Source organism: Drosophila novamexicana, unplaced genomic scaffold (genome assembly GCF_003285875.2).
Source record: "Drosophila novamexicana strain 15010-1031.04,08,12 unplaced genomic scaffold, DnovRS2.1 tig00001340-arrow-arrow-pilon, whole genome shotgun sequence".
Lineage (NCBI taxonomy): Eukaryota > Metazoa > Arthropoda > Insecta > Diptera > Drosophilidae > Drosophila > Drosophila novamexicana.
In genome coordinates, this window is record NW_020824850.1 from 168,294 (window position 1) to 184,760 (window position 16,467).

The 16,467-nt window shown below is 41.3% G+C and overlaps 1 protein-coding gene across 4 annotated transcripts in view; it reads right to left on the bottom strand.

Annotated features, from left to right (window-relative positions):
- Positions 1 to 16,467, bottom strand: part of LOC115767137 (RNA-binding protein Musashi homolog Rbp6) — a 184,488-nt gene that overhangs the window by 141,823 nt on the left and 26,198 nt on the right. The window contains exon 1 of one of the 4 annotated variants that reach the window (XM_030711303.1): positions 12,490 to 12,555. The exons of the other annotated variants lie outside the window; for them this stretch is intronic. The gene's annotated coding sequence lies outside the window, so the exon portion shown is untranslated. Of the gene's footprint in view, positions 1 to 12,489; positions 12,556 to 16,467 lie in introns of those variants that run through there. 4 annotated transcript variants of the gene reach the window in all.

Below are 16,467 nucleotides of genomic sequence, written 5' to 3' on the forward strand. Positions count from 1 at the left end.
ACAGTAATTTAGCACATAACAAACATACAAATAAAACAAGTGCGGGTATTTAATAGTCAGAAACTGTTCACGTTGGCATTCACAATTGTTTTTACACTGGCATGAAATGCAAACAGTATTTGTGCGAAGTATTTGTTATGCATGGCCAGTTGTCCTACTTGTTCGAATAACTAACACAGTTTATTGAAATAATTTGCAGCAATAAAAGTTGCAGTAATTTTACAATGGGGCCAACTATATTTGAAAAGAAATGATCAAATATAACAAAAGTTTTACCAATTTGCAGTCTAGTTGTGAACAACGAGAATTCGAAATAAATATGAAAAATATTAAATTTGAAATATTTCAAAATCAATTTGCAAATCTCTACGATTGACAAAATATTTGGTTTGTGCTTGCTCAAAAATAATAAAAAAGAAATACATATTTGCAGCCTGAACAAATATTTTGCCAATAAATAAAATTGGCCAAAAAGGCAGCTCTAATGAATGAGATAATTTTGTGTAAACCACAATTTCTGAGATTACATTTTCTTTTAAGTAATAAAGTAAAACGAGAGAGAGACAGAAAGAGAAAAGAGAGAGAGAGAGAGTCTATTTCTTAAGAGTTAAGATTTAAAGATACATTTGTATTAACAGATACAAATTATCAACCCGTAAACAACAAATAGCCTAAAACAAAACCACATAAAAGTAATAAAAACAAAAATTAAATTGTGTTCATTCTTAAACTTTAACAAATAAATTATATTAAGCCAACACCTAGCTGAAGACTCTGTTTTATTAAGTTTAATTCTCGAATAATATTCAAGAAAACTTTGCATTTTCTTGTGGCTAAAACAAAATCCAGCACATTTGTTTAGCTGGCATTTAAATTGGAATTATTTGGCATATATTATTTTGGCCAAATGTTTGCCACGCCCACTTGATGATGCGAGTGTATGCGTGTGTGCGGGTGGGTGTGGCAAAAGTGTATGTGCCTATTATCTGAGCCAAGCCGCCCACAAAAATGCATATGCAAAGCACTTGCCAGCACTTGCAGCTGCTGCAGCTGCAGCTGTAGCTACTGTATCTCATAGATACGCATACGCAATTCATATATGAAAGTGTGTGCTTAATTTAACTGGTGCTGCTGCCAGAGAGACGACGTCCTTCCCAACCAAAGCTCTCGACGTTGTCGTTGTCGTTGTCGCTTGCGTAGATGATTTAAAATGTGCATAATAAGCGGCACTTGGAAAATAACAAAAATATACAAAAAAAAGAAAAAAAGCAGGCAAAAATTCAGTTAAAAAAAAAAAAGGAAACCAAATACGTAGTGAGCGGGGGGCGCGCGGCACTTGCTGAATACATTTGAATCGCAAAACTAACAAATAAATAACACAACGAGAAATGTGTAAGACAAACAAACGGGGCAGACAAATGGCAAAGGCAGCCTCGGACAGCAAAATCTTTTCTCAGAGCACACGAAAAAAAAAACATATTCAAATTTTAAATTTCTGCTTGATTTTCTTAACGTGCAGTTGCTGCTGCTGCTGACAACAACAACAGCAACTACTTCAGCTGAATCTTTCTCCCCTCCCCCACACAACAACCCATACCCCACCCCCCCCCCCCCCTTGGGTCTGCCCCCGCTGCGCTTCATTGTTCTCGTCGACGTCGTCGTTTGCATTTTACCAAAACAGCGCAACGTGGAACTTTTCACACATGTGGGTAGTAGCTGCGGGGCAGGCGGGCAGAGGGGTGGGTGGGCTGTGGGTTAGGAAGCGGGCCGAACTGCTGAATATTTGGTATACATACATATGTATGTGTTTACAGTTAGCGGGCGCCAAACCAAGGTGTCGCCGTGCACCCGAAATCGTTTCAACGTGAATACATTTACGCCCGGCGTCTGCCACACAGTATCTGTATCTGCAACACACACACACCCACACACACACACACACATACGCGTACGTAGAGAGGCAAAATGGCGAAATGTATTCGCATTTTCGCAAACGCGCTGCATTAATTACCGCAGCAGCCTCTGCGAGTATGTGTGTATATATGCTGCTGCCATTCCCCGGCCCGCCGCCCGCTGCCCGTGCCCCAAACATGACCAGGCCCGGCAGGTGCTTGGGGCAACGTCGTGGAGCAGGCAACCAAAGCCGTTGCCGTAGCTGGAGCCGTAGTCGTAGCTCGGTCAGCGGTTCGTTTGGCGCGCTGATATGTTAAGCTGCATTTTGGCTTACAAAAATATGGCAGAGTTAAGGGATAGAGAGGGGGTGTGGCAATGGCAATGGCAATGAGGCAACTGCCATGGAAATCCTTTTTACCTTGTTTGGACATTTTGTGATGTATTACGTAAGTGCGGCTTTTGTGGCGTACTTTTGTATACGATATATACTATATATATGCAATTTACTATGTAGAATCGACACGGCGTACGAGAGAGAAAGAGAGAGAGAGGGGGGGGGGGACAGAGAGAGGGAGGAGGGAAGCGGAGAGTGTGTTGCAAAATGGCCAACAAAATTTTGCAAATGGAATGCGTAAAATTGGAATGCTTAAATGATGAAGCGAAATGTTTCTTATTGTTGTTGTTGCTACCTTTAAGTTGCCAACACAAATATTTTGCATAATGGTGCTGGGATAAGTGCTGAGCACAGATATAAGCAAAGGCAATGATGAATGTGCATATCAAAGGGATTACGGCGGGGTTAGTTGTATCAACTAAGTGAAGTTTAAGCTCTTGAAACATTTCAAAAGAATTGATTGAAAATCAATTACAAAGTGCGGTAAATAGCTATTATGTTTAGGTGCTCGCACCTGTAGCAAGAGTTAATCTGTAGGCACCTTTCATAGTTTGACAACACTGTAAAAACAATTGATCAAACATTTAATGCAGCTGGCAATGCTGCTAGTAATTGCAGGCAATTATTTGCCAAATGTTGATGGTAAACATTATTTATGAAACATGTTGTATCTACCACAGCACTTTGATTTAGCTTAAAGTATGTTTTCAGTGTTATTTAAAGCCACCTTTTCACAGCTTTGCAACACTTAAATTAACTTAAATGCAGCTGGCAACGCTGCTAATAAAACTGACTACTCTACACTCAAATAAAGCTTAATAGACATTTATATATTACATACCTTTAACAAGTTATAGTTTAAATTGAAAATTAAAGAGACTTTAGGTGAGAGGATCATATGAAGCGTGTTTTAATATAAGCTGTGTATTCTACAGCAGTCGATAGAAGAGCTTTGTGAATTACGGATAATAGTGCAGTCAGCAGTAAGAAATTACTGCAAATAAGAATCAACGAAGCGTTAATTTTTGCAAACAATTCCGCAATTATTTTTATCAATCAATTTGGCATACATAGCGTCTGCGAGCTGTATTAACTTTTTATTTGGTTCCAGGCCCGTGCGTAATGTTTACCGGGCGTGACAACTTAAGCGCTTTTCGTTAAGCATATTTATGACTCTGGCATATAGAGCGATGGCTATATAAATCAAAAGCTTTTCCAACTCCATCTATCATAGTGGGTTACGAGCAGATCCCCCTCTAGCTCCCTCCCTCCCTCTCTGTTCAGCCATTTGCATGCACAAAAACGAATTAAATGCGCATTTGCAGCGCTCAATTGCAGACACTCCAAACTGGAGCCCAAGCCCACCTGTACCCTCAACACACACACACGCACGCACACATAGAGAGAGAAACACACACACACACACACACACACACACACACACACACACACACACACACACACACACACACAAGCTGCAGTTACTTGGCCAAGTTTAGCAAGCATTTCACATCCAATTACAGGAGCCGCAAGGATGCAAGCGACGCCAGCGCTTGGGTCGCTTTGGGCATTGTTATGTTACCATAATCCCAAGGATAAACGATTAAGGAAACCAAAGCGTGAAACTAGGCGAAAGTAGAGCTAGAAAGAAGCAGAGCAGCGCAGGAAAAAAACAACAGAGAAGCATTATGCTTGGCACACCGAAGATTAAATACTCTAAAAAAGAAGACTTTTTCAATCAAATAATATTATGTTTAACCAATTCTTCCCATATTAGCTATATGATATAATTGTCCGATGCCCATAAGTTTCTGCTGATATTTTAGGATCATAGTAATGCTTCCTCTAGCTATTAAAAGGCACAAAAAAGTTGTTCATACAAGAATCTGCAGACTTTTGCAGAGAAGCAGACAGACAAACCCATCTATATACTAACTTAGCTCTTATTCTTACTGAATACGAATATATATACTCGTAAGAATCGTTCGCATTACACATTCAATGACATTATTATGATACCCTCGGCGAGGGCATAACAAACAGGTGCGCCACCTTTACCTGTAGTTTTGCAGTCGCCGTAAGTTGTGCAAACCTGAAGCTGAAGTTGGCGCCTGCAGCTGCCAGTTTGGGGCAAATTGAAGGCAGCCAAGATGCAAATTGGAAATAAAAAAACAAGTAAAGGAAAAATAAAAATATAAAAAAAAAGGAAAGAGAAAAGCGAGCTGAAGCAACGCATCCGCGCGGCCTGTCGGCAAATTCAATTCAAATTTTGTTGAGCATTAAAATGCTGCTGCAGAAAGAAGTTGCTGGGCGCACGGCGGGGCATGGTAGGGGTTGGTCGCTGGTATGAAGGAAACGCGCCGCGAAATAAAAGTGATTGTAAGTGGCACAGGTTGGCGGCAGGGGCGGGGCGGGGCGGGGCGGTGCTGATGGGCGGCGCGGCGCGGCGACGGCATAAAAGCGAAAAAAATTTATGAAAAGATAAAAGACGCGGGCGTTCATTCAAAACATAACACAGGTGAGGACAAGCGCCAAAGCCAAGCAATTTTAAATGGCAGCCGGCACACACACAAACACACAAACAGGCAGCGGCATCCTGCAGCGCGGCAAGGCCGACTTCGAAGGAGGCGATATTGTGGTCTGGCGGCACTTGAGGGCCGCATTACTTCAACTTTGAAGATGCTCGAACGCGCTGCACGCTGGCGACACCTAGCGTGCGCAGCTGGAAGCAGCGGCGGCTGCGCCCGCAATATATGGGCGTAGCCCAAAACGGGAGGCTGTAGCAACTGTCCCCTGTCAGCCAGCTAACCCCCGACGCCGCCCGCGCTGCCCCTGCAACTGATGCTGCTGCTGTGTAATATGCAAACAGATTTTTTTTTCACTTTCATTGGGGGTTGTTGTTGTTGTTGTTGGAGTTCGGCTCGTCGCTTGTTTGCGGCAAACACAGAGCCAGCAAACCAAACCCCAATTTTACAAAGCACCAGCTCAGTACCCTGCCTCCCACGCCCCCCTCTCAGTCAGTGCTTAGACCGCAGAGCGTTTGTTGAAAGGAAGTTTTTTAGCAACTCAGCAGAAAAAGAGGAAACACAAAAGCGTTGAGTGGGGGGTAAGAGAGAGAGAGAGAGAGATAGAGGGGGGCAAGTGTAGAGGGGGGGCGGCTGTGTAGTTGTGTGTCCGTGTGTTGCTTTGTCCTATGGCAGCACATTTACAAAATGTTGCACGACAGTGTTGTCTAATGTCGCATGTGCAGATGTATCTGTATCTGTATCAGTGCGTTCCTTTGTATCCTTGTGTGTGTCTGTGTGTGTGTGGCAATAAAAAAAGAACGGGGAGGGAAAGTACGCAACAAAAGCTGAAACACATTTAATCACACTTTGGCAACTGATTCAGCATGCTGCAACTGTGCAACTGAGCTGGCGGGGGCAAAAGTACGGAGTACGGGCTCTGCAATTGGCAAATTAGCTTTCATTGCAATTCATTGGCGAGCATTTGAAAGATACATTTGAGCACAGATACATTAGCACCTGCCATTCAAGCGTTTTGCAATTGAATAGCTGGCTGGGGTCCGTTTGGGGTCAGGGGTCAGGGATTGGGGTGAACTTTACGACGTATTACAAATTTTTCCTTTTTACTTTTTCGCAATTTTCATTTTACATTTTATTTGTATTTTTCATTTTGCAGCTGCAGCTGAATAGGTTAATCGCATCAATTCTTTTTTGGCTGATAGTTTTTCAATTTTTCAAATCCCGCCACGCCCCCCCCCCCCCCCCCCCCCCCCCCTCTCAAACTGATTCGTTTGGCATTTGCATGCGAATTGTGGCAATTGCGGAATAAGCGGGATTTGGTGTGAGTGAATTAGCAATTGAATTTAGCATAAATTAAACTCAAGCCATGCGACGAAGGATTTCGTTGATTCGAGCTAGCTAAAAAAAAAAAAGTATTAACACAAAACGAACTAGTTCTCAAGGCAAGCTTATTGAACTAGGAGCAAAAGTTAAAGTTCAAAATGATTTAGTTCACATTTTAAATAAACTCTTTAGACATTCGAGAACAGCTATCTGATGCTCGCTGGCATTTTATTGATTACGTTGCCAAAAAAAAGGTTTATTGTATAAAAAGCTAAACGAACTAGTTCGATAGTTAAATAACTAAGTTAAAAAATGAACTAGTTCACAATTTAATTGAACTTTCTACACAATTTTGGCACTTTCATTTCTCGTTTTTTATATTTTATGATAAATGTTTAAGATAAATTCAAACTGAGTTTTCAAACTATTCAAGAGGAATTTGTTTTCCGTGTTAAATATTTTATTGTGTCAGTTTCATGGAAATGAAATTCCACAAACTATTCAATTAGATTTTGTTTTCAATTTGCTTTGCAAGTTTCTGCATTCTTTTTTTGATAGCACTTACACAAAAGGTTTAAGTACTTTGTTTTATTATTAATGATTTCACAATTTGCTACTTTGATCGGAATTTTTGTTTGTTCGAGATTGCAGTATTATCACAACAATAAGAACTCCTGTTAAAGTACAAGAAAAAAGACTTTAAAACAACTTCAGAGTTGTTTGACACGACTTGTTTCTTTGCTCATTCTCTTGTGTCTGCTTTGCCTTTGAATAAAATAAAAGAGCATTAAACGGTTAACGTCATAATCGTAATTCGTAAACTGACTTTCAGGATATAGATTGACGAATTAATTGAACAGAAAGAGTAAGGCATTAAAGTGAAGTCATATAAGTAGCATGTTGAGAGGAATATATGATATTCTTTCGTTTAAAGTGAGAAACTTCAAGCGGCAAAAAGGAAAAGTTGTTCGGTTTTAAGCGCATTTTTAACGTTCTTCCTTTTTTTTAATACCAAACTCTCATTTTATAATACCCAAGAATAATTTGGGATGTGGAGTGAAAGAAAGTAAAAGTAGATAAGTATGGAAAAGTAAATCTAATAAAAACAAGCTGATGGAAAAGATATCTCTGAAGTGTTTTATCTAATCGTAAATATATTAATTGGAAAACTAATATCTACAATTTGAAGGCCGGTCAAATCAGAATAAGAAACTAAACACTAAATCTAAAAGCAGCTTATGATAAAGTTATAACTAAAAGTTAAAGGACAACAGCTGAGCCCATCAAATCGGCATAAGTATCTCTAGTTTTCTAGTCTAATGTCTATGAATGAAAACTATCGTAATTTCTAATAAGCCAAATAGTTGGCATTTATTTCAGATTTTAACTACATGTCCATATATATATATATATATATATAGATATATATGATAAATGCCAGCGCAGACGAACAGCTATTCTTATCAGCAGCTTGCAAACACTAAATCAACTTTTGCTTGAATGCCCCCGCTTTGAACTCCGACCCTAGCTGATCCGTCTAGCCCCCTATACACTCGCCGGCCTGCTGACGGAAAGTTCTTGCTGGCTTCGAAAGCATTTTATGGTCTACACCTTTTATGCGATGTCACCGCAGACTTTTTGCCAACGCTAAAAGATAAACCGAAGCCAACAACAAATCCAGCAACAAAATCCGCATCAGAAAAAATTCGTCGCACTTAAGCCGGCAAAAGCCTTTGCAAAAGGCTCAAAGGAGCGGCAAGGACAACTACAACAACAATAACAACAACACTAGGAACAGGAGAAAAACAACAAACAGCAAAAGAGCGCAAAAAAAATGAATAATTGCCAATATGCCACAAATTATTTCAAATGAAATGTGAGTGTATTTATGATTTATAAGCCAGGCAAAGGGGTGGCGGGGCGGTACATTGATGCAGCGGGGGCGGGGCCAGCAGCGCAAATAAAACATTTCCAAACAGAGATAAAAGTTTGCCAGCTTTGGAGGCGTGGCACATCATTTGCAATGGCAGCACGGCAGCCCCTCCCACCTCTCCCCCCCCCCCCCCCCCTCCCATCCCTCTACAAATGCATGTCGTGAAATTTCAAACTTGGCACGCGGCTTGATGGATTTTTTTTGCTGCAGTTTTTTATACCCATCCAGGAGCCAGGACGGGGCCACTTAAGCTGCTTTTTTGGCCTGATCAGGCGACGTAGATTGGCGACGCGCAAGGTAACTAGAAAAACTCAAGAGAAAGAAGCACACGACTAGAAGTTACCCTGTAAACAGCCACAACATCTACACTCGCACTTGCTTTAGGTACATGAAAGCCAGCAGCTGTGCTTCTTCTTAGCTCAGCCACACATCGATTATTATAAAATGTTTTACAGCCTTAATTAGACATTGAAATGAGCGCATATACCAAATTTCTAGGCTAACTCAGTCTAAAAATGGGAAAACGGAGAGACATCTAAAAAGTGAAATATATCTGATCTACATATACTCTAAAAGAAGCTAAATATCAAATTTGGTGTGTCTTATAATTACGAGCTTCGAGATATGCGCAAAAACCTAGGCGTCTGATCGATATTTATCGATTTCAAAGTTATTTCAGAGTTATCGGGAAAACCAGCTTTCCATATGTTAAGTCCCTCATACATAGAGACAAGAGGATACCTGACTAGATCGGCTCATCAGGATTACATATACACTAAATATAGCCTCCCGCTTGCCTATTACATAAACGTATACAAGCCGGTCAGACACCTTATTTAGCTAATTTCAATAAGTACAGGGTATTCGAAACCCAAAAGCCCGTTACAAATGTCTGCGTTGCGTTTCCGCTGGGGCGGCGTATGTGTGCAATATTTGTGCTGGATGCAACTTGAAAGGCAGCCAAACAAATTTGGCCAAAAGAAAATAAAAATAAGAGAGAGAAAAGGTCCAAAGGCAATGATAATAAGTTGTTTACGGCGCGTGAGCTTGCATCAAAACAAGCGCTGACATTAGGGGCGGACATGAGCAGCGTCAGGATGTGTCCAGAGGACACGCCGCCAGGATGCAAGACACAAGACACATTGCAATACGCTTGTTTTTTGTCGTTTTCTCTCATATCTTTATATTTTTTGCTGTCGCCAGCTGAAATCTGTAGCGGCACAGTGGCGCCAGCTGGCGTCGCTTTTGCGCAACAGCCGGCAAGCAGGCAAAAAGCTTGACGGCCATTTTTATGAATGAAAAGCGCTCGGCGAAAGCTTTGCACGATTGTGTGTGCGTGCGAGAGCGAGCGAGCATATTAAGAGCGTGCGACGGCGAAGAGCGCGCTCTTAAGAGAGACCGACAGCCAATGCCTGCTACAGCTGTTAACTTAACAGATTTCATATTGTTTTTCTTTTGCAACTTTTAACAGCTGTGAAGTTGCAACGACTGCTGTTACTGTTATTGTTGTTGTTGCTGTTGTTGTTGTTGTTGTTGTTGCTGCTGGCAACTTCGTAAACAGACACCAAATTTGTTGTTAGGCTCGAATGCATTGTTGTTGTTGTCGTTGTTGTTGTTGTTGCTGCTGCAGTTGGCGGGGTCATGCAACTTTAATATGTAAACAACACCGTCGGCAGGCGCGTGTCTGTCTAACTGTGAATTGCAGTGCATGTTACTCTCTTATTTGTGTGGGAGTGTGTGTGTGTGTATGTGTGTGTGCACCGGAAGCAGACATGTTGTGACACTCTTTGACTTGACCTCGCCTCCCATCCAAGCAGCCCCCAGGACAGACAGACAAACATACAAAGAGACAAACAGACAGAGAGCTCGAAATATGCACGCGTGTCAATCAGGCAGCCCAGCTGACATAATAACAAAACCCAGACAATAACAAGGTGCTGGGGCAGGGGCGCGGAGGCCCGGGGTCGAGGGTGGCGCGCAGGTAAACAACATTTGTCTGCAGCGATACAAAAATTTTCGGTTATGCAAAGCGAACGAGTACGAAAATTTTGACCCAGTTTAAGGCGAAGGCAAAAAATTACGTGAATCCTGATGCGGGTGGCAAGCTGCAGGCTCAGACTCAGCCACACATACACGCACACACTTGCAGACAGACAATGCTGATTGTGTCTGTGTGTGTGTGTGCGCGTGTGTGTGTGTGGATAGGCGCAGCATAGACTTGTCACACACACAAGTGTGTTTGTGGCAAAGAAGACGCTGCACGTAGCGCACATTTCGTAATAACTTAATCGATGTCGAGAGTCGGCTCTAGAATTTTTAGTATATTTGATATACCCTGTAAAAGTGTGCTACATAGGGCATATAAGCGAATAGTAAACAAAGAGCAGCAATAAACTAAATTGGTTCAACCTATTATCGATATTTTTAACAATCGATTTTCCTATACATACGTATTTTCTACTATTACTAGGGTTTTTTGGTATATTAATAATATGCTTGAATGATATTTAAATATATTTGCGTTATTTTTCAAAGGGAGAATAAGCAAATTACAAAAAAACATGTTATCGATCACTTTGGTAATCGATTTCTTATGTGCCGATGCATATAAAATGTAGACTTATGTTTTTGTTAAATGTCAGGCGAGAATATATGATTAATATATGAAAAAATATGTGCATTTTAGGGCTAGAATACTGTGACAAATATAAACCTGTTGCTGCTTGAACGCATATTTGCCACTCATCGATAATTGAAGTTCCTGGCTATTTCTCTTAAAATGAGGAAAATGTATCTAATAAGTAATATATTCTTGATCTGTGTATACTCAAATAAAATCTACATACCAAATTGTTTCTAACTCTTATAAGCTTCAAGATATGCACAAAAGATAGATACTTGATCGATATTTATCGATTTTAAAAACGAAACGAAGAGAGCTTTCGCAAATAGGTTAGTTACAAATGGTACAAGGCGACCTACACTAATCGATCCTACGAAGTAATCGATATGGGGTCTTACGTTTATCGAAACTGTTAATAATCTGACTGATATTTATCGAAGTAATCGAATTTTGGGCCAATGCTAATCGAAACTATGAATGGTATCGTCAATCCAACATAATGAACTGTGCCGCAGTTATCGATAGCTGGTCTAACATTCATCGGCACTAAAGATAACTTATCGATTATTGAATTTTCGTCTTTCGCAACATTCGGTAATGCCAATCCTACATAATAAAATGTGAGGTATATTAAGAAAATGATCTGCCAAGGATTCTCATTAACTTTAAATCTTAAAGAGAGCATCAAGCCAAGACCATGCTAATTTATCGACACCTACAATTTTGTATATATCTAATAGTAATAATAAATCTGACACTAATAAATCTTACACAATCAACAATGTAATTAATATTTGCCTTTTATAGTATACTTTTTTGGGCAATTGAGGCATTATTTACGCAAGTAAATAGATTTGTTTAAAAGCAATAATATGTAACTATGCATAAATTCGAACACTAAGCAATAAATGGCCTCTTTTGCAAGTCGAAACTTAAGTCTTAAGAATCCAATTGATTCTGGGATATTATAAAGCAGACATATCTGACAGCAAAGGGCCCTCTAGAGTATTTTTGCGTAGTATATTCAAGAGTGGTTCTAACTGCATTTTTTGTTTGTTTTGTTTTTGTCGTTTTCGTCGGAGTTGTCGTCGACAAAAAGCCTATCAAGAAGGTGGCTGTGCCGGGTTCCTGACTAGCAGGAAGTTGGCAATATATTTGACTCAGTGCAAGCGGAAGCGCGACAGAGGCATAGCACAGCTCTGTCTGTCTGTCTGTCCGACTGCCGACTCTGTCTGCCCAATCGCTTTGACGCTCTCTCTCTTTCTCCCTTTCTCTCCCCCAGTTCCCTGTTGACAATGTCTGGCGGCGGCAATTGTCGGTAAATGTCGCCTCTGCTCGAAGACGAACGTCGTGGCAGCCGCATGCAACGAACTGGAAGCAATGAAGGCTAAGTTGTTGTCGTAGTTCGTTTCGGGCAAAATCGCGCTGATAAGCCAGCAACTAAGTAGCAGCCGAGGCTGCAGGAGTCGGGGGAGTCGGCGGAGGCACTGCCTCAAGTGCAACACGGCGAAAGCCGCAAAGCCAAAGGCAAGCGCTGCAACTGAAGCGCACTTGTAGTGCGCCCCTTTTGGCGTGATAAATTTTGTCAACTTCCAAATATGCCGAGTGACATATTTAGTTGTACTATTAGAAAACCGAGACATATTAAATGAAAAACAAAAACACGAAAGTTGCACGTGCAGACATGCATTTATGTATATGGCACATGTTTGGCATGTTTGCCGCACAAATATATGGTCATTCACTGCTACCAAGCATATGTTAATCTATTACGTTAATTTGAGTTCATTTCACTCACCAGAACTGTATTCTTTTTATATTTATTTCACCGAATTTATTTCACCAACTTATTTGCACAGATTAAAGAAAACTAGAGATGATATTTGCACGCGATGGCTTAATCGATCAAAACTATCGAAATGTGCATGCTTAACAGCGCCAGATGAGCTTAACAGCAAAACTTAACAGCGCCAGAAAGATCCAAGCTTACAATGTAAATCAGAACGTCGTGAACTAAAATATGTACATATGTAAAAACTTTTATGTATTCATATGCTGACTTTAACAGCAAAACTTAACAGCGCCAGGCATATCTATTCGTACAATGTTATGATATAGCGATATGAGTTTAAATATGTAAAACACTTTTGTGTGTATTTATGCTGAGCTTAACAGCAAAACTTAACAGCGCCAAGAAGATCCAAGCTTACAATGTAAATCAGAACGACGTGAATTAAAATACGTATGTAAAAATTGTGTGTATTCATATGCTGACTTTAACAGCAAAACTTAACAGCGCCAGGCAGATCCAAGCTTACAATGTTATGTTCTAACGACTTGAGCTAAAATAAATATGTTAATGCTTTTTTACTATTTTGTGTATTATATATAATCGCACAACTCAAAAAGTTGAAGTTGAAGCTTTATTTTCTGTTCTATCTAAAAAAACTTCATTTATTGCCTAGCAAGGGTATAATATTGTTAGGCAATAGAAAGAGAAATCTTCTAGCACATAAAGTATATGTATTCTTGATCAGTTCGAGTACTTCGAACACTAAGCCGAATTGCAAGACAATTATCATATGTATATCAAACAACATAGGAATGGATTTCGCTAATTCCTAACAAAACAAGTTCACTTGTACACGATTCGATTAATTTATCGAGATTCGATTGATATCGCTGTAAATGCCACCTTTTGCAGAATTTAGTTCCCGATGCTCTAACCAGAAATTGCCGAAAACCTTGTAGCAAATCAATGCTGCTGTGGAAAAGGCAGCCGTGTACAGCACCTACAAAGTGAGGCAACAAAGCCAGGCAACTGCAGCAGCAGTGGCAGTGGCAGTAACGACAGCGTCTGCAATTGAAAAGGGGCCCCAAAAGACAAGGAAGCGGCGCCTGGGAACGGAAAAACAACAAACACATAAAGTCGATAACCCGGTTGGGTGCCACTGGCTACACCCGAAATCCCCAGCCAAATGCAGCGTGCATGTGTGTGTGTGTGTGTGTGTGTGTGTGGCAGCTCCATCCTTTGCCTTTTATAACTGCGAGTGGCTCACGGCTCGTATGCCTCTGCCTGTGCCTGTGCCTCTGCCTCAGCCTGGGCCTGTGCCTGTGCCTGGGCTTCATATTTGCTCTTCTGCTTTGCCTATTTTAGTTTTTAGCCTGCGTTTGCGACTTATGACTTCCCGTGCCACCCACCCACCTCCTCAACCCCGCCCCCCGCTACCGCCCCTTCAGGCTTTTTGTTATATTGGACTCGCTGGCTGTTGACATTCACAGCGCTCATTAAACCGCTTTTACATAGACCCAAAAGTTCTGTTTTTTTAGCTGCTTAAACTTTAACTACAATTTACTCAGCTCAATCTCTCTCCCTCTCTCTCTCTCCCCCACTTTCCCCCTTTGCTCTTTCATAATAAAATCTGTTGTTATTGCATAATTTTAATGTGTCGTCCTTAATTTAAATGCTTCCGCTGCACACGGCACCAGCCGCCAGCCGTATCCTTGGCAACAACCAAAGATCCCGCCCAAGCCCTAACTTAACCCCAGCCCTGCACCCCCGCCCCGCCCCGCAAACGACATAGTTTGGTGCTCTCGTCCTGCGGCACGTTTATTCCATTTTCGGTTGCCAAAAAATTGTCTATTAGTTGGGCCCGAATGAACATTCCATGATAATGGCATATGACAAGCGCCACATGCGGCTGCAATCGAGCTGCAAGGAAGCGGCTTGTGTCCTGCAACATCTCCGACACCAACGACACCAGCGACACCTCGGGGCGTATGCGCAATGCTTATTAATTTAAAATTTACGTTGGTTGCATTTAGGCCCGAGTCGGGGCTTGAAATTGCCAACGCCACCAAAGGCTACGACGCTGTTTGATACACGTACAAGTTAATTAATTGTTGCCCAGCACCAAGAGTATTCCATGCACATGTGTGTGTGTGCGTGCGTCCGTGCGTGTGTGTGTGTGTGTGTGTGTGGCGTATATGCTGTGTCACTTATGTAAATATTCAAACACCACAGCGGAGACAAACGCCCCCTAAAGTTGAAAGCCAACACACTGTGAAGAAGACAACACACTAAAAAAAATATAAAAATAAGAAAGAAAAGCTAGTTCAAAGCTGCACGACTATGAGATGCCCTGTAAGATGTGCAAGGTTGAGGTGCAGATAGATTTTGTTATAAGTTAACTATTCCACATGATATAAGCTACATTTATTTGAACTATTCGCATCTTACAGGGTATATAATATCCAGGTTAAGGACACTACTCAAACCAGGTGGTTAACTTAACAGAGATAAACTCTAAGGTTAAGCTGGGTTATCCTGACCTATAAAACCATCCTATGCTAGTCTGTCCCTCTCTCTCTCTATTGTCTCGTTCTCTCTCTCTCTGTTGTCTTGTTCTCTCTCTCTCTCTCTTTCTCCTTCTCTTCCCCTATATCTGTTTCTCTCTTTATTTCTCTATCTATCTGTCTGTCTGTCTGTCTGTCTGTCTGTCTATCTATCTATCTATCTATCTATCTATCTATCTATCTATCTATCTATCTATCTATCTATCTATCTATCTATCTTTCTATCAGCCTCTCTATTCTCTATCTCTCTGACTCTCTAACTCTCTCTCTCTTCTCTTTCTCCTCTATCTTTCTCTCTCTCTCTCTTAAAATCGCCTACTAATTTGATAATAAAGAGAATTAGGATATGGTTGGTGTCTTGGGTTTTGCTGGTCTTTTCGTCTTTTCGTAGCTTATAATTCGCAATCTGTTATAGCTGAGAGATGGATATAAGGGCTTGCAAGCCTAGATTGAATAGCACAGTCTGTTGTTAAAGGACATTTTTAAACATGCAAAAAAAGTTAATTTTTCTTCTTTATACCTTATTGTTCTTAGTTATTAAAGTCGACATTGACCTAGAGAAAACTTCATATATAAATAGAGTTACATCTATGCATTATAAAGCTCCTTTCTAGCCGCAGTCTAAGTAAAGGGTATAGAAACAAGAGCGAAGCAAGCGCCAAAGGCGCAACAACATGACCGGGACACACGCACACAAATGAAAAACGAGTACAGATGTGTGTGTTTGGAGGGGGTTGTCACGGTGTGGGAGGGGTTGGCGTGCGGCATGTGTGAACTTTTTAACCAAACTCGTGCCAAAGTCAACAAAACAGCGAACAAGGAGCCAGCACAGCTGCTGGTAGCCACTTGGACAAGTGCAGGACATTAAATGCAATGCAAAAGTGTAGGAAAAGGCGGGCTAACAGACAGACTGGCAGCGTGTCGGCGAGTCAGCGAGGCGAGCATCTATCAAAGCGAAGATGCGCTTGCCCACAGCCTTAGGATAATCACATTCAAAAGGAAAATGAAGCGAGCTGCAAAAACATGACCAAAGATTGGCAGCAGCAGCAGCAGACAGCAGCCACGGCCAGGGAGGGGTGGGCAGAAGTTCGGGCAGTGCAAACAGGAAACGTGCAACAAGAAAAAAGTCTTTTGCTGATGATGTGCGGGAGGTGAAAGGTGGGCGGATGCATGCATCACCTAAGTGAACTTTTGACTGATGGACTCAGCGAGTCGTTGAATGACTTGCTGACTGATTGACTGACTGACTGACTGACTGACTGTCGGACTGACGGACTTACCGACTGTCTGACAGTCGTTCACTTATTTTATTGACAATTTTTTGCAGCATTTCAATTTTAACGAAGCTTGCGGCAAATTGTTGTTAACTGGCTGCCAGCTTTGCCCTCGACTGCATAAATTAATCAGGAAATCGACAGCG